The sequence below is a fragment of the Athene noctua genome, unplaced genomic scaffold, assembly GCF_965140245.1.
Source record: "Athene noctua unplaced genomic scaffold, bAthNoc1.hap1.1 HAP1_HAP1_scaffold_130, whole genome shotgun sequence".
Taxonomy (NCBI): domain Eukaryota; kingdom Metazoa; phylum Chordata; class Aves; order Strigiformes; family Strigidae; genus Athene; species Athene noctua.
Window position 1 is genome coordinate 126379 of NW_027437606.1, and position 17210 is coordinate 143588.

Below are 17210 nucleotides of genomic sequence, written 5' to 3' on the forward strand. Positions count from 1 at the left end.
GGTGTGCGTTTTCGCCGGAAAACGCGTTTTCGGCCGAAAACGTGTACGTTTGCACTTCCCCGCCACAGGGAAGCTGCTAGCCGGGAATTCTCTGCCTGGTTCTACCCGCTGCCCGGAACGCTACGCAGGGCAAAAGCGATTCTCGTCCTCCGTGCTTGCTTTTTCTCAGAAAGAGACGTGGTGTGCGTTTTCGCCGGAAAACGCGTTTTCGGCCGAAAACGTGTACGTTTGCACTTCCCCGCCACAGGGAAGCTGCTAGCCGGGAATTCTCTGCCTGGTTCTACCCGCTGCCCGGAACGCTACGCAGGGCAAAAGCGATTCTCGTCCTCCGTGCTTACTTTTTCTCAGAAAAACCGTGGTGTGCGTTTTCGCCGGAAAACGCGTTTTCGGGCGAAAACGTGTACGTTTGCACTTCCCCGCCACAGGGAAGCTGCTAGCCGGGAATTCTCTGCCTGGTTCTACCCGCTGCCCGGAACGCTACGCAGGGCAAAAGCGATTCTCATCCTCCGTGCTTGCTTTTTCTCAGAAAGAGACGTGGTGTGCGTTTTCGCCGGAAAACGCGTTTTCGGCCGAAAACGTGTACGTTTGCACTTCCCCGCCACAGGGAAGCTGCTAGCCGGGAATTCTCTGCCTGGTTCTACCCGCTGCCCGGAACGCTACGCAGGGCAAAAGCGATTCTCGTCCTCCGTGCTTGCTTTTTCTCAGAAAGTGCCGTGGTGTGCGTTTTCGCCGGAAAACGCGTTTTCGGTCGAAAACGTGTACGTTTGCACTTCCCAGCCACAGGGAAGCTGCTAGCCCGGAATTCTCTGCCTGGTTCTACCCGCTGCCCGGAACGCTACGCAGGGCCAAAGGGATTGTCGTCCTCCGTGCTTGCTTTTTCTCAGAAAGAGCCGTGGTGTGCGTTTTCGCCGGAAAACGCGTTTTCGGCCGAAAACCTGTACGTTTGCACTTCCCCGCCACAGGGAAGCTGCTAGCCGGGAATTCTCTGCCTGGTTCTACCCGCTGCCCGCAACGCTACGCAGGGCAAAAGCGATTCTCGTCCTCCGTGCTTGCTTTTTCTCAGAAAGAGCCGTGGTGTGCGTTTTCACCGGAAAACGCGTTTTCGGCCGACAACGTGTACGTTTGCACTTCTCCGCCACAGGGAAGCTGCTAGCCGGGAATTCTCTGCCTGGTTCTACCCGCTGCCCGGAACGCTACGCAGGGCAAAAGCGATTCTCTTCCTCCGTGCTTGCTTTTTCTCAGAAAGAGACGTGGTGTAAGTTTTCGACTGAAAACGCGTTTTTGGCCGAAAACGTGTACGTTTGCACTTCCCCGCCACAGGGAAGCTGCTAGCCGGGAATTCTCTGCCTGGTTCTACCCGCTGCCCGGAACGCTACGCAGGGCAAAAGCGGTTCTCGTCCTCCGTGCTTGCTTTTTCTCAGAAAGAGCCGTGGTGTGCGTTTTCACCGGAAAACGCGTTTTCGGCCGAAAACGTGTATGTTTGCACTTCCCCGCCACAGGGAAGCTGCTAGCCGGGAATTCTCTGCCTGGTTCTACCCGCTGCCCGGAACGCTACGCAGGGCAAAAGCGATTCTCGTCCTCCGTGCTTGCTTTTACTCAGAAAGAGACGTGGTGTGCGTTTTCACCCAAAAACGCGTTTTGGGCCGAAAACGTGTACGTTTGCACTTCCCCGCCACAGGGAAGCTGCTAGCCGGGAATTCTCTGCTACTTTCTTTCCACTTATAGCAGTTTAAGTCAAAGGTGTGAGGAGCTAGAGGTGCAGCTTCTGGAGATGACAGATGAAAACACCAGACTGGTTGAAGAAAATTCTCACCTCTGTGGGCATATGCTCTGGGCAGAAAGGTTCAAGCTGAAAACACTGACCTGAACAGATGTGAGTGGAGAGGAGGGAAACGCTGCCGTCCAAACCATCAGCCATCTGCAAACCTGCTGGGAAGCTGCAGAGCTGACTGAAAGCCCCGAGACGTGGCAGAAAGTGCTCGGAGAGAAATAACAAGGGACCATGGAGAAGCCAACAACTGTTTTGAGCCCAGGTGAGTGAACCAGAGAATTGGTTTCAGGGCCCCTCAGAGTCAGCTTGGGCAGAGGACAGTCCTGGGTCCCGCCTTCTTTCAGAGGAGGACCCCGCAAGTGAGACCGAAGAACCAGTAGCAGACAAACAACAGTCTGTCATCCGGCAGGCTCTGGGACAAGAACTGGGAAAGCTTCGAACATTCATAGCTTGGTACAACTACGATCCTTTTGATGGTGGCAGTGGGCAGCCTGAACTAGCTTCCTCTAACTGCTGGACAAGCTGTTTACGTCCTTGGGCAGGGAGAGAGCTGGTGGATGGCACAAGAGGATTCATCCCCTCTACTTTTGCTGAAGAAGATTCAGATGTTGACCTGCAAAACAAGAACTGGAATGATCCTTGTTTATTACATGTTTGGTCTCTTGCCTATTTTGGAGGAAGATGAAGAGCATCTAGATGTGGGTGGCGAGGGCTAAAAAGCATAAATAAATGTAGCCTGTATCAACCTCCAGAATATTTACAAAGTGAACTTAAAAGTGATTTTTTTTTTTGTAATTTCTAAATTTTGTGGAAGGGGGGGACCTCTGGAGGGCAGCAGGGGCCTCCAGCGGGCCCCAGCAAAGCCCAGATGAGGCCCCGAGGCAGTCTGGAGGGGTATTAAGGGTGCAAAGCTCCCTGCTGAGCCCAGCTATTGTCCTGGAGTGCTCTGGAGGGTCATTTGGGCCCTGCACAGGCCCCTGCAGAGCCTGGGTAAGGCCCTGGGGTACTCTGGAGTGTAATTATGGCCCCACATGGGTCCCTGCAGAGCACAGCAAAGGCCCCTGGGGGTTTCCAGACAGCAGCTCTGCCATTAGAGCACCACTGCTGTTAGCAGCAATGGGGACCCTCCTCTCGGGGCTGGTTGGTGTGCATGTCTTCACCGTGGGGAGCAGAAAGCAAAGCAGCAAGTTGCATTGCCCAAGGGACCATCTGTAGGCATTGCTCACACGCCAGCATGTGTTTCCAGGGCACCCCGAACCCACTGCTGCCCCTGCGTTCACACCCTGGAAGCAAGCTGGATGAATAGGCTGGGCTTGGCTAGGCTTTCCAGACCGTCCCCATGTCCTTTCCCAAGCCCAAACCGGCCCTGCAGGTCTTCTGGTTCAGCGATGGTTCTGCTGCTGGCGTCCTGCGAGTGTTGCCCATTAAAGCACTTGAGTGTGAAGCCTGATGCCTGGCCGTGTGCCTGCTGCTGGAGGTAGGTAACATGGGGGGGTGTGTGCAATCGCTGCCCACACAGAAAGCACCCAGAGGAGCACGGGCTCAAGGACGTCCCCTGTGCTTGCTGCTTGTGCTCCTTGGGAGCGTTTCACTGACTGCTTCTCCACAGGCTGCTTCCAGTCACTAGGGACTTCACCTGACTGCCGTAACTTTTCAAATATCATGGAGAGTTGCTTGGCAGCTACATCAGCCAGTTCCCTCAGGACTCTGGCACACATCTCGTCAGGTCCCACAGACTTTTGTACGTTCGGGTTCTGCAGGTGGTCAAGAACCTGATCTTCTCTTAGAGTGGGATGGACTTTGCTTCCCCAGCCCCTGCCTCGAGAGGTGTGGGAAGAGAGGTTGCCAGTAAAGACTGAGGCAAAAAAGTTGAGTAGCTTAGCTTTCTCACCATCCATTGCTACCAGTTTGCTGGTTCTTCCACAGACTACTTCTTTTGAAAAAAAAAAAAAAAACAAACCAACAAAAAACCAAAAACAAAAACCAACCAACCAACCAAACAAACAAAAAACAGAGCACCCTGGTCTGCCCTTGTTGTTCCTCTTAGAAAATAAAGAGCACCCAGGTGTTCTTCCTTCCTGGACCACTGCACATCAAGTAGATTTCGACTGGAGATAAGGAAGAAATTTTTTACTGTGAAGGAGGTGAGGCTCTGGAACAGGTTGCCCAGAGAAGTTGTGGATGCCCCATCACTGGCAGTGTTCATCATCAGGTTGGACGGGGCTTTGAATAACCTGGTCTAGTGTAAGATGTCTCTGCCCATGGCAAGGGGGTTGGAACTAGATGATCTTTGAAGGTCCCTTCCAAGCCAAACCATTCTATGATTCTGTGATGGAGAAAACTGTGTTAATGTTGCTAGTTACAGCACTAACACATTCCCTCACCTCAAAGCCAGCTGTATGCAAACAATAGCAGGACACACAATTAGATTGTGTTTGTACACAGCAATCATTTCAGAAACATCAGAACCAGGGTCAGAGGGTCCTTCCCAAAGCATCTGTAATATGAACAAGTGTTAAAACATCAAAATCAAACCTCAGTAACTGTTAACGGATTCTCACTTGCAGTTTGCAATCCTAAAATTTGCTGTTTAACTCAGCATGGAGTACTGGTGCATGTACTAATACCAATAATAATGTAAGAGCCAAAACATGAAGAAATCTATTACAGGCAGATGTAGAACTGTGCAGAACATAGAAGCAATGATGTGGCATTCAAAAGCAAGATGGAAATGCAAAGCCCCTTGTGCAATATGATCAGAAACAGAAAACTGAAGATAGAAGCAGCATGCCAAAAAAGTGAGAAGCAGGCCAAAAAAGGAGGAATTGAAGTAGCTGAGATGAGAGATAGCTAGGCACAAGGGGGGCAAAGGAATATTTCATAGCCCCAGTGAAATAAACACTGGGTATTTGGAACGGTAACTATGCGACATGTTCTGAACAACATTCATGTTGTTTCCTCTGAGTAGTTAAAAACAACATTTTTACTTCATTGTTATGTTTGAGAAAATACTGCCTGTTCTTAAGAACTGCAATTTGCCTTCCACTCCCGGAACCAGTGGGGAGCTAACTGTTGTGCTTCCAGTCTAAGAGACAACCTCAAATCAAACAATGTGCACACTCACCAAAGTCCCCAAATCACCTCGGCTAGCCACTGTGTATTTTGGACATAGTGGTCACAAAATGACAACATTTGGCAAGCATTTAATTTGCTACTAAAACAGCTCCAAATTTATTTCTACCTTCTAAACTGTGGAGCCAAATCATCTGGCAAGTTCCCATGAAATATCTATACAGACCTGGTTCCACAGAGCTGTGTTCTGGTGTCCTAACTACTGAACCTACTCGAGAGTTGTGGCAGAACAAATTACATGTGGCTACTCATGACTGTAAGTTTAAGGAGAAACCAGGTGAAGTCCCTGTTCCAGTTTTTTTTGACATATTTGGCATTAAGCTTTCCACACTTGCTCTGTCTTTTCTATAAGACATTCTACTGTTGATGCCAACATTGTAATTAATTTACAGCACATTGTGGACAGTCCCTACTGAAAACTTGTAACACCAGTTAGTCTTAAAAGCATCCCCAGCCCTTCAGGCGGGTTTCACTGCCATTTGAATATAGTGCTCTACACACGTACACAAAAACTTCCACCTAGCAAAGCACATGCATGACTCAACCAAATATTCTAGTGCATTAGTGCTTACCCAAGTATACTTGCCAAGTCATCATCTTTCGTAACAAGCTGACCAGGATGTGGTTTAATTGCATGAAGTCACCAAGCGATCAGAGATAATTTGACATGGCTGAAGGCATTATTCCATTTTTCCGGAGAGGTTTCACGGTCAACTTAGCAGAGTGCTACATCACACCAAGGGTTAGTGACGGGTTCCCTAACCAGTGTCTAAAAGCTTTAAATTCACCTAAAAATTGCAGATACAAATGTAATTCACATATGGTGAATTACCATTAAATTGTGAGTTATTTAATGTTTCAGCACTCTTTAGTACTTCATAAAGAAAACACAGGAAAACATGAAGAAAAGTCACAGCAAATTATGTCTAAGAGATTCCTAGTTTTAAACTATATCCATTAAAGAACACTTTTACAAAAAGCTACAAAGAATTTAAGTCTCACAGTTTAAGAGAAGATGTGGGAAGAGCACACCTTGTTTGCCTCAAATGCAAATTATTTCAAGCAAAAGAAACTGCAGGATAATATCTGGCTTCTTCTGTAGAAGCCCGAAGCTCAGAGCATCAGTGCTTCAGAAAATAAAGCAAAGTGGTGTCATTATCAACTGAAAGCATAACATAAGGTTGTACAATGCATAAACAACACTGCCAGCTTTCACAGCAAAGATTTTCTTCCTTGCAGGGTTTTACAAAGGATGTGATCTGACTAAACAGTCTTCAGTACATATAAACAACCTTGACAGTTTTTCTCCAGTGCGCTTAGCGAGGGAGCTGACAAGACTATAGCTAGTTCTGTGCCTGCTAAGAACACTTACCTTTGAAGAAAGAAAATCTCCTTCCAGTTCTAAATTAAGTATTTACCACTGATATTTTTTCCTAAAACATATGGAATTATTCTTATTGACAATTTTCCAGCATAAATATATTTAAGATCTCTATCCATCTCTGAACAGGATATCACCATAACATCAATTAATCAAGAAATATTTTAAAAAATAATTTTTAAAATGGCTGATTCCATGGTTCTAAATGCAACAACATAGAATTTGATACCAAGAAACTTTCAAACTGGACATCATAAAGGAAGCCTTCCATCACACCGACATCGCACGCCTCAAAAAATTACAGGCTCTTCAAGCAAAACATGGTGAGGTTTACGATGTATGGCTACCTCTGAAAGTTGTACTGAGAGCTCGATTTTATACTGGATTCCTTATTATTTTAATACAAACAAATCAAAGAAAATTATGAGATGTTAAGAGTTTAAATGCAGACATTTATACATATTCTTAAAATATATACAATAAGAATTATTTTTAAATGTAATATGAACTTTATTGCATATATAATTCCATAATCATTTAGAGATATGAGAATAAATACAACAAAACCTTTAAGTTGCCAAAGGTAGGAGATATATATCTGAACAGAATTGTGTCCTGGTTCTCTTTGGCTTTTTGGTGGCGGGGAACTGCTCCGTGACCATTATGCGGTATTTCTCTGTATATCGTATGTCTTGTTCACTGTTGCTGTTTGTTGTTGCTACCATTGCCACTGTTGTTGTTCAGATTGTTTTATCACACTGTTGTATTAAACTTTCTTCTTATTTAGCCCAGGTTTGTGCCTAACTTCCAGCACGACCGGCTGCGGGTGGGGGAGGGGCAACGGCAACGTGCTCTCCGGTCCTGGCAGGGCATAAACCAGCACAAATTGTCTATCCAAGTGGCTTAAATCATCTTGGAGATTACCGAACCATTTGATTTAAAATTCTGTGGCTGACGCAGTTACCAATGATGACACTGAAGGGCCTATGCATTTTACCTCACCCTGAAATTCCTCTTTTAGTTTTTCTGCTATGAGATCCAGCCCCATAGCCTGCAAAGACAGTAAGAAAGATGAGAAACAAGAAAATAACTTGCAGAGAAAACAACAAATATGACATTGATAACAGATTTTTACAAGAAAAGCCCTTGACACATGAACCACATGCCATGCAGAAGTTTCCAAGTCACGATCAAGTTGTCTGCCTGTTGCACTCTGCTGTAACCACCGAGAACTGAGTGCCCAAGCTACAGAGCTGCACAACCCCGCCCAGCTTCTGGCTACGCTTGTGCAGGGAGACTTTTACTCTCTGAGCGCCAGCGGATCTCTCAACACCAATGCTCTGCATTCAGTGCTCACCTTGCAAAGGCACCAACACTCATCTCCTCCTGGGGGTGTCAAGGGAAGCAAGGAAACAAGTTTCTTTTCCAAGCTTCCCAAAACCTGAGATAGTCTACATGCTGCTGCCCTCTTACGGTGAAATCCCACAGGACTTACCGCCACCCTGGCAACGGCTTGGTGCTCACTAACTTAAAGCTGTAAGACTGACAGCGAAGTTAGAATCTCACTAGCTTCCTTTTATTCCTTAAAATAAAAGTCAGAAATTCTATAAATGGCACTAAAAATGTTTAATCTCTATGAATAAAGTCATGCAATGTTACTCTCCCCCTTTGTATTTCTTTAAAAATAGAATCCAGTACATCAAACAGGACAAAGAAATAATGTAAAAGGATGTCTCTGTCGTCTTCTGAAAATGTTTAATACTTTTTCTGGAAGTTTTTAATACTGCTGTGGTCATCAAAGTAATCTCCACTTCCATTTCATACTTGTGATTCACTCTGTGGTATCTAAAATTCCTGAGATAAAATCTGCATCCCAAGAAACTCACAGTGATGATGCATCTGCAAGTACACATCCAGTGAGAAACTTAACAACCCTGAACATTCCCAAAAGCTATATAGCTATCACTGTCAGTTCCAGATGATGCACTACCAGGACAACTGGTCCCAGCTAATTTACCATGTTTCCTGGCACAGTTAATTACCTGAGGGGAGTGTCATGCTTACAGACACTTTGTGCCTGAACTGGCTCAGGTACCTCAACCAGCCTACGTGTAGCTGAGAACTTGCACACTGTGAAACATCCCCTTACCTTGATCATCAACAGCAAGGAGTTTTCACCGAAACCAAGTCGTGCCACTTTGTCATCAATTTCTTTTTGACCTTCTATGTTATTTTCTAACGCAAAGGATGACTGCTGTAACCGAGTAAGCTGAAGTAAAAGCCTGAAACAAAAAAGGCAGTTCAAAAAAGGCACAGCTGGCAAAAGAGCAAGTCAGCAAACCTAAAACCAACCAAAATACAATACTTAAGAACGGCTCTTCTTCCTGACTTTTGCTAACTGCAAAACCTGCAAAGAAGTGAATACATCCATATCAATCTACTATGGGTATGGTATACCCCTGCTACCACAGAAGTACTGAGAAGTGCAAACATTTTTCTCTCCATGTATCCATCACACAATTTCAAAGTGAAGCTTGGATCTGCTAGCATTAACTGTAGTACATCAGGAGTCCCACATCCTTATTAAGGCCTAACAAGACAGCAGTGCATTTTTGCCTATGGCAGTGATTGACTTTGTAACCTGAAAAGCTAGAAATTTTGGGGGTTTAGACAAATCTCATTCTCCCCACATAGGCCAACCCTGGAATATTTTCTAACAGCTTTCACCACCGTTTTATATTCAAGGCAGTGCCCCAGAAGTCACCACCATGATTTGGTGAAGGTTAGACATTGTGCTCACAATGTGGGTTCATGTCACTGAGGGACCCCATCACCAACTGCTCGACCAGAGAGCGCAGTGGCAGTTTCCAGAGTCATCCTCACACAAGGACTGTAAAACACGTCAGCAGAGGAAATATCTAACTATATTCAACCAAGAGACTACTAGAACTTAGCAGTATCATGACTGAAACTATGTTTAACTCAAGCTTTATGCATATAGGACAACAAATTGTATCACATTTACCAAGGTTAAACAAAGCAGGTGTTACAATAACGGAGTGTATTTTTATGAAGAGAAAATCTTAGATTAAAGTTGAGCATTATAAACATCAAAATTTATAAGTCTGAGCCAGTAAACCATTTGTAATTTCAATAAAGTTTTGACTGGGAAATTCAAAGTAAAAACAGAAAGTATTTTTAATTTGTAGAGCATTTTTGTTTCAAAATTTGCATCAACATAATGTAAAAAAAAGAATAAAAATTAAACAAAACAATTTATCCAATTTTTTTTTTTTTTTTTTTTTTTTGGTTGACAAAACTAGAAGAGCTCATGATGTTTTAACACAGAACCTTATTTCCTACAAAAAGCAATACCAACATCCCCTTTCCAGGTGCAATTTACCTTGTACCTGTTTATGCAACATGCACTTAAAATCCAACAGACCTGAAAATATTAGACAACCTATTTAATGCATAAGCCCTGAGCAGGGGACAAGTTTACCCTGGACAAGTGTATCTGCAAATATAAACCACAATAACATTTTGTGAAACTGTGCAGCCAAGCAAGCAAATACCACAATTTTTAATTGTCTCAATGCTGAACTATACACACCAAAACAAGCAACACAGATTATTTTAATATGAATGTAGCTTTAATATTAAATATCAGTACTACATTTATTAACTTCTCCCAAGTAGCAATTACAGTCACCATCTCTTAGCCTGAGTACAATTAGAAGCTACTATATCTTTTTTTACATTTCTTAAATCTTGCCCTAACAGGTGTTCGCTGTCAACATTTGTGGAAGTTCATAAAATGGCTTTAAATACTCTCAGTGACTCATACATTACTGAGAGGCAAGAGGGGGGGAAAAAATCCAAGACTATTTTAACAAAACCAGTTCCTAATTATCTCTTTGACAGATTACGCTTTGGGGATTTTTGTGGTGTGCAAGAGTTTTAGGAACAGAGGGAAGAAAAGGAAAGAGCATTTTAATGCAGGCCTGTCAATCAGCTGTCACAGAGTTCATTTTTCAACCTCATCCATTATGCAGATTGGGGTATTATTACAAAATATATTTTTGCTCAAGCATGAGGCTTCAAGCAAATAAGACAGGTGGCACTCGCAGAAGGAGGACTGGCTAGCCTTCCCTTTGGGGCACTTCTGCTGCTGCATCTTTAATACCAAACCAGGAAACAGCCATGCTCTAACAGAAGCATTTGTTGAAGAACAAGCCCTTTTGTATATAATTACTTGAAAAGATTAATATAATAAGGCCATTAAAAAACGCTTTACTTCTCAACAGTGTATGACGCTGGTTTACTCTTTTCACTCAGATTGAGGTTGTTCACAGCTACCATGCTGTGGATTTGGTTTTTTAAGATCTGAAGCAAGAGCAGAGTGCTTCTAAGTTAGCATTGCCAATGCCAAAACAAACATTTAATTGAAAATGTAAACTGAAAATAAATATTTTTATTTATTATATTATATTAAGGCTGGGAAAAATATGCTTTAAATTGTTCTCGATTGGGCAAAGTTAACATTATTCTAAGAATACATTTAGTTACCTTGCTCTAATAAATGAGGCACCTGCCTTTATCCCAACTTTCTTCGACATGTTCTGCTCCCAGGACTCAGAGGCTGTGTGTTCCCCTTCGTCCATCCTTTCCAGTTCTTCTGAAGCGCAGAGGAATTCTTTTACAGCCTGGCTGCTGCTACAAGTCACTGCATTCTCACTCTTGGTTTCTGTAGCAAGGCCGGACCAAGCGCCTTCTTTCTGGCTGTCTGATCTGTGAGGCTGCAAATTAATCTCTCTTCCAGTCGATGTTTTGAAACTACCACCCCTTACAATAACCTCTTCAGACTGATTTATATTTGTTTCTGGAATGACTGATGAAGACAAGCTCTGTAAAAGGCTCATATAAACTTCAGCAAGTAACTTCCAGTACCAAGGGTTGAAAGGATGTAAGCAGATCAGTTGCTGCAGGCATGTGATCTTTTTTTCTACATTTTCCAGACCCTGGTAAATGGAAAACTGCAGGTTGAGAACCATTGCTAAGTGATCTGTGTTAGCAGCACTGCTTCTCTAGAAACAAAAGATAATAGATTAAAACCAGGAGTAGAACAGAATCATCATTCAGAGCCTAAGAAAATGTCTCCCTTAATAATGACACACATATATCACTAGAGGTAATTTTTCAATTGTACAAAACTGCGCTCTTAAACGATACATGATAGAGATCATGCACGATGAAGCTGACAGCATTCCCTTCAGCTGCCCTGTCCCAGTCTGAAAGGCAAGGAGGCTCAAATGCTGTCATTTGTTTATATGCTTTCAGAGTTTTATACAGCTGCCCTTCTTTGTAGCGTAAACACCTTTTATGTAAAATAAACAGCAGCAGTAAAACTCTAGCAGACTCTAGAGCCTCTGGACTTTTTCCTTTATGGGAAAAACTCAATTTGTGGTGAGATACTCTTCTTGGTGGCAGCTTGGCAGCGAGTATATGGAAATAAAAGGGAGTTTTGAGCCGTCCTTTTATAGTGCAAAGATTTAAGCATTCATTTATCCCCTTTCTTATACTTCCTATTACATTACATTAATTCTGCCTGGCAGGGCATGATATTTAGTCCCTTCCAGGACTAGCAGCCTCCCTGCACAGGGAGCTCATTGTGGTACAGGGTGTTCTGATTTCTAAAGAGAGATTATATCTGCAGTGACAGTTACCCTCTGTTTACCAAATACTCTGAGCACTGAACATCCTGAAGGATTATAAACGTGAAGATTATTTTTCCAGAAAATAGTCCATATAAAGGAACTACTGGCAATATTTTAATGTTCAAAATCTAAAAGAACGATTGCATTATTTACCATTTTTTCTGCAATATCCAGAGCCTCCTTATGCCTTCCTAAGCGATATAAACACCGAGCCTGGCCCTCTTGGACATCTTGTCTCATTGCAGTGTTACTGGGAGGTAAGAGTAGTAAGCAGTTTGAATATTCACACAGGGCTTTCTAGTAGTGTCGACAAAAAGAAAAGCCAAACGAAACAGTAAGAGATTTTCATTTAAAGGCAAGCCTGACAGTACGCTTTGGTTATGACTACAGTCACAAAGGGAATTCAGGAGCTGAAGTCCACATTCTCATTTCTCCAGACTCAGCTATCACCTATGCCAGCAACAGACGAGGGCCCTGGTACTACACAGTCAAATCTAGACAGTGATGAGCAACCTCAATCCTAACTCGTGCTTAAGCCCTGGCAGGATTTACTACACATCAGTCCACCTCTCCCTCACCAGGCCTGATCCAGAAGGGATCATCCAGAAGGGATCATCTGCAGCACAAGACGTACCTCCCCCAGCCACCAACTCAATGATCAGAGCACTTAACCTAAATTTGGAAGACCTTGTTTCAAATTCATATCATTGTCCACAGGAAGGTTTGAACCTGCAGGTACCTCACCTCACATGAATAATCAGCAAGTCGGAGAATACAGCAAGGAAGGTGAATCTTTATCATTCCTGTAGGGTGGTTCTAATTTGCACAAAATAATTATATGTTAATTAGGTTAAGGAAAAAGACAAGAATGAGCAATACTTCTGTAGCTTAATGCTCAGGGCATTCAACGGGTCTCCAATTAACATTTAAATACATTAAATTACGTATTCCGTGAAGCTAAGGCTGGGATCTTGGTTCCTCCCCCTCCATGTGAGTGCTCAGACCAGAAGACTAAAGAGCAGTGCTTATTCTCCCATCTCTCACAATGAATATTTAATTATTCCTTGCAAAATTGAATGGTTCTAACACAAAGAGCTTCCAGGCAACATACCCTAAATACTTCCTAGCAAAATGGCTGAAATATTTTTCTTCCTTGGTGTTAAGCTTGCATTCCTTCTCAACCAAAAGAGACATCTCCCTTCTGTCCAGAGAATGCAGCAGCCACTGGTCAAAACGGATCACAATGAGGAATGCAAGACACCCCTGTTTGCCTTGTTACAGGACAAAGTGATATAACCTGGCAAGAATCAGGCATTACGAATTCCAAGTAGATTCTACAGTCACCTGTATCTTAAAAATGGACACAGCTTAGATCACTGCTGTCCCTGGCATTTCTTATCACGTGGCCTAGGCTGACATAAAAAAGTATTCACAACAAACAAAGAGATTACTACCCCCATGTATTTATTTCCAGCCCCCTTTCTAGGGACAGTGCTCTCAAATCTGTAATTTTATGTGCAGTCTGATTCTGGTCCTGTCACAGTGATCCAGGCTAAGCAATAAGACTGAAGACTAGACATTTTTAACATGGATCATCATGACAGAAATGGGTTAGGGACCAATGGTCTGTTCCACTAGGAGATCTGAAGGGGTGTCATTCTACACTGAGAGGGCACCACAGCACACAGCAAGAAGCAATCTGCTCTTCCTGAGGGTCAGCAGCCATGTCTGACCTCCGTCTGAGGCATCTTTCTTCTCAGCACACTTTTATGAATCCATTCAGGGTGTCTCAGCTGAGACTGGCAAGCATCTGTTGTGTATAGACAAGGCAGCAGTAGCACTGGAATAACATTAAAAAGCAGAAGTCAGTGCCAGCTGAGATATACAAAAAGGTCCACAAATCCAGTGGGCAAGGCAGAAGGAGTGGAGTTAGAAGCTGGCCTGAGGGCTTTGAAATCAGGGAGCCTGTAATGCAAACCATATAGCCTGGAACAAGAAGCTATTACAGCTGAAACAAGGGCGGAAGTGGCTGGTTTCAACCAGGAACAAGGTAACAAAAGACTGGATCCTGCAACTACGACTATAAAGGCAGGAGAGCATGGATGATCAGGAATGAGGCTCAGAAAGTAGGCAGTGAGGACAGGATCTAGGACTACATCAGGCAGGAGCAGAAACAGAAACGTAAATGCACCCCAAAGGCACAACCAGCCATCCAGAGAGAGAGAGCAACAGAGAGGTGGGGCAATTCATGAGGCGGCTCATAAGACAACTGTCACGAGCCTGACAACCACAGTCAGCTTTCACCTGGCAGCAGGGGGAGCTCTGAGAAAGGTGAGTAGCAGCCAGGTGGTTGACAAGAGATGAGACAGCCTTTGTGGGACATGGTATTATCCCCAGGAGCAGAGAAATCCACACACACACCTCTGGCTGACTATGACTTTCACGGCCACAAACACCAGCTCTGCTCACCACTGAACTGCTCAGGTGGGCAAGCCTGATCTGGATCAGCTCTGGGTGCAGAACAACATTTCTGGCCAGTTCACATTGACTTCACACTGACTCCTGGAAAGATGACATCTGGCTGGGGGAGCCTGCCAGAACAGTTACCCATCGTGGCCTGGCAGCAGCTCAGCCAGCAGGACTGCTCTTCACCAGGTCACCACCCCTGCCCGTGGGCCAGTCATGCTTTCCGCACAAACGAGGAACCACCAAGCTGGATATAACCCTGCCACTCACTCTAGCATCTCCAGGCCACGGCTCTACCGGGAGGCTTTTATATAAATAGACACATTTCCTCAGCGCACCGGGGACCACAGGCTCAGCCCAGTTTATCCCCACAGCTTCCACCCACCAGGGCCCAGGCTCGGCTCAGACCCCCAGGCCGTGTGAGAGCCCTGGAAATACCTCAAAGTCCTGCTGCCGGTAGTGTGCCTGGGGCAGGCGCCCTGAGAAGGCCTCATGCCCTCCCCCGCTGCATGGGCTGGAGGGGAGAGCCGGCTGGGGCACTGGCTGGAAACGGCGGCGGTGGCAGCCCGGGCGCTGCCGGCCTTCCAGGGGCGAGCCCGCCGAGCGAAGCAAGAGCAGAGGAAGGCCCGGCCTCAGGGCAGCATCTGGCTGACTCCCCGTTTCTGGCGTGTGCCTGTCGGTGTTAGGAGGGGGCGGTAAACGGGGGCGGTTTGCACCCCTGGACAGGCAGCAGGGCTGTCGCACCTCCCCAGCTCTGGCAAGGAGTTTGGTCACAAGTCACTGTAATGGAAATGTAAGATCTTGTAACAAATAGTCAAACCAAGCTGCTTTGATAAATTAATTGCATAACTGCAGAGTTGTTCTGTTAGTATCTTGGCTCAGTGCCTACGTGGGGGCGGGTGGGAGTGTATTTTGGTAACTTTTCCATTTGATTTCACTTCTGCTCCAAAGCAGAAGGTGGAAACTTGAGAAATCTCAGCGTTTTTGAGACACGGTTTCCCAAAAGGGGATATGACTAAGTGAAGACTGATCCTAGAGCTTCTTCAAGACAAAGATTTTCAGGCACACCATTCCTCATTAACAGCACCTAGGTGAAGTTGTAGCTACCTCAGCTGTTTGCCCTGCCTCACAATACTACCATGCACAGAGTGTGCTGTGTTTTAAGTGTACTGCAATGCTGTTTCCACCTTGCCAGTCCATCCACCCAGGAAGGTCCATTTTGTCCCATCTAATCACCACGCAGGTTTGGAGAGGGTGAGCTGAAAAGTCATCCTTGTACTTCCTTAATCTGCAAAATGGACTAATGAACCTGGCTATACCAGAACGGTCTTTGAGGCCAAAGCACTGCTTGTATGCATAGTTTTAAAGGTTTCCTTTCTAAGTAGACATGTGGTTTTTTGTTGTTCTAAGTGGATACATGCCCAAAATATCTTTCCATGCCACCATATTTATGACTGGATGTAGCACCAGCTGGCATAAATCCCTGGGTAGAAACTCAACTTTGGTAGGTAGATTTGATCAAAAAAATAAAAGGGGATTGAGGTTTCTTTTGCATGTCTCATGGACACTGGACACACCTATTCCCTTCCCACTCCTCCAGGACTGCCAGTCATGCTGCAACACACCAGTCTAACGAGCAAAGCATGAAAATCCAGCAAGACGATTAAGAACAAATCAAAAAGAAGAAAAAACAAAAAAGAAACATGAGTAATCAAAGTGAAATGTGGCCCCAGCTCAAAGTAAAACACAAAGAGCAAGGCACTCCCAGGGGCAAATCCCAGAGAAGCCGGTTGGCTGCCAGCTTGGATTGCCGAGTCCTCCAGGGCTGGGTGTTTCAGCCGCCGTGGCCTCTGAGGATACCAACATGGTCTGCAGAGGCTCTGTGTTGCAACAGAGAGTGCCTTTGTCTGGTAAATCAGCGATAGGAGAGCAGTGATTCCTGAGCACCACACAGGGGGCCTAGCAGCTGACTGCATGGTTTCAGTCATAAATCACAGGCATAAAATTGCTTCTCTTCCTCCTTCCTCCCTTGCATGGCTCTCCCCCTGCCTCCCCTCAGACATTTAAAAGGTTCCTCATGTATTAATTACAGAAATTAAAAAATGCAACTTTAGGAAATTCCTGTGCCTTGTCAGCACTGGAGATTTGCTCAATTTCTCCCCTAAGACCCGAGTCATCAATGTAGCTGCCAGAACACAAATTCCCACTGTACTTAAGTAAAGCTGTTTGCCTGAGTCTGCACAGCATGATTTGCTACGGTGCTGTTAGCCCTGGCTTCACACAGGAGAAATCTCTGGAAGAGGCAGCTTTGAGGGGGCTCAGAGATACAGGAGCCCTACAAGAGCCTGCATGGCTGCAGCTGCGCTGTGTAGGCATCTTCAGGGATAAAAGAAGCCATAGATGAATCTCTTCCTAAAGGCAGCCAAGGTATTACTCCACCATCAGCCTAAACCACCAGCTCTGCACATGAACATCAGACCAAGAGAACAAACGGGCCCCAGTAAGTTGTGGTTGATGAACAAGTTCCCGTGCATCAGCAAAGCTACTGTAGCTGTTTACACGAGCATGCTTCCTTACGCTGGTGGTGAGGTGCTGTGACCCAGCTTCAACCTCGGTAACTGGGGGCAGGCTAGCATGCTTCATCTTGCAGTCAGGGTGAGCCCAGAGCCCACAGCCTGGGTGGTGAAGACAAGTCAAGCGATAGGCAGGAATTTGTCACACTGCTCTATTGCCTGAGCCTCTT

General features: G+C 45.0%; 1 pseudogene; it reads right to left on the reverse strand.

Moving 5' to 3' along the window:
• Positions 1–7089: 7089 nt before the first annotated feature.
• On the reverse strand, positions 7090–17103 carry LOC141955186 (zinc fingers and homeoboxes protein 1-like; annotated as a pseudogene).
• Between the last annotated feature and the right edge of the window lie 107 nt (positions 17104–17210).